This window comes from Orycteropus afer, unplaced genomic scaffold (assembly GCF_000298275.1).
Source record: "Orycteropus afer afer isolate SDZICR_OR568_19922 unplaced genomic scaffold, OryAfe1.0 scaffold00034, whole genome shotgun sequence".
NCBI classification, from domain to species: domain Eukaryota; kingdom Metazoa; phylum Chordata; class Mammalia; order Tubulidentata; family Orycteropodidae; genus Orycteropus; species Orycteropus afer.
In genome coordinates, this window is record NW_006921621.1 from 13,337,109 (window position 1) to 13,338,675 (window position 1,567).

Genomic DNA, 1,567 nt, shown 5'->3' on the forward strand with positions numbered 1-1,567 from the left:
CAGTTGGATCATATTCAATTCTTTCAATGTAAAGTTAGAAAAGAGTAAAAAGCTTGCTAGTATTTGCACAGAGTGTAAAAATTGAATATGGTAATGTGGAAAACTACAAAGAAATCTCCCTTAAAAGGAGCTCTGGTAGTGTAGTGCCTAAGGCACTTCACTGCTAACCAGAAGGAAGGCTCCTTGGAAGGAAGGTTGGACAATCTACTTCTGTAGTGATACTGCCTCAGAAACCCAAGAAGGGGTCACTATGAGTAAGGTCTGACTTGACAGCACATAACAGCAACAACAAAGAATCCTCATACACTGCTAGTAGGATGTAAAATGATACAACCATTGTGGAAAACAGTATGGCACTTCCTTAAAAAGTTGAAAATAGAAATACCATATGATCCCACAATCCCACTATTAGGTACATAAAATCAAAATCCAGAACCACTGCCACAGAGTAGATCACAGCTTATAGCCAGCTCATGTCCCTTTAGGACAGAGTAGAACTGTCCCATAAGATTTCCAAGGCTTTGACTGCAAGGATGGCAGCATCTGGGGCACTGATCCTGTGGGGGACCCCCAGAATGAAACAAGTAGTATCACTGATAAATGCAACAGATACAGGAAATTTTCCATGGTTACTCACTCGAATTCTTCAAAGCCTTCACCTGAAGACTGAGAACACTCTCAGTGAAGAAGAAGAAAGCTGCATTTTCTCTAGAGAAACAAGGCCTTCACCTAGTTCTCGAAACAGTATCATTCATTTTAGAGCAGGCAGTGTATCGCAACGTGAAGCCAGCAGCTTTGCAACAACAGTTAGAGAACATTCATCTTAGACAAGACAAAGCAGAAGCATTTATCAATGCTTGGTCTACAACAGGTCAAGAAGCAGTTGAAAAGTTCAGGCGGAGGATTCTGGCTCCAACAAGCTAGAGACAGTTGAATGGTAGCTTAACCTTCAGATGGTTCACTCAGCTTGAGCAAAACTAAAATCTCCGCAAGCTGTATTACAATTAGGAGTGAGCGATGAAGATTCAAAGAGCCTACAGAAAGTTCTTAAGAGTTCAGTCACCAGGAGTTGTTTGATTTCTGTAACAAGCTAGAGACCATACAAGCTCAGCTGGATTCCCTTACATGGTATTTGGGAAGACTGGTTTCTCCATCACACTTCTGCCACATGATTATTTTACATTGAAGACAGATTGCCAGGTTGGATTTTCTGAAGGATTCAGTGGTTTTCTTCCTGTAAATTATACGGCTTATTGCTTTTTAGACAAATAATAGCCAGGCGAGATCATTGTTAAGAATACTGAGATTTTAATATGCATTCTCTAGGCCTGTGGTGCCATAGTGCCTAAGGCATTTGACTGCTAACCAGAAAGCTGGCAGTTCAAACCCACCAGCCACTCCTCAGAAGGAAGATTGGGCAATCTACTTCTGTAGAGATATTGCTTCGGAAACCCAAGTAGGGGTTACTATGAATCGAACCAACTTGACGGCAGTGAGTTTGGTTTGGTTTTTGGTCTTCTAGGACAGATCTTCCAGGACTGTATTATGTAGAGATCAAATTTTATAT

General features: G+C 41.1%; 1 pseudogene; it reads left to right on the plus strand.

Annotated features, from left to right (window-relative positions):
• The first annotated feature begins 533 nt into the window (after nucleotides 1-533).
• On the plus strand, nucleotides 534-1,186 carry LOC103193174 (annotated as a pseudogene).
• Nucleotides 1,187-1,567: the final 381 nt, after the last annotated feature.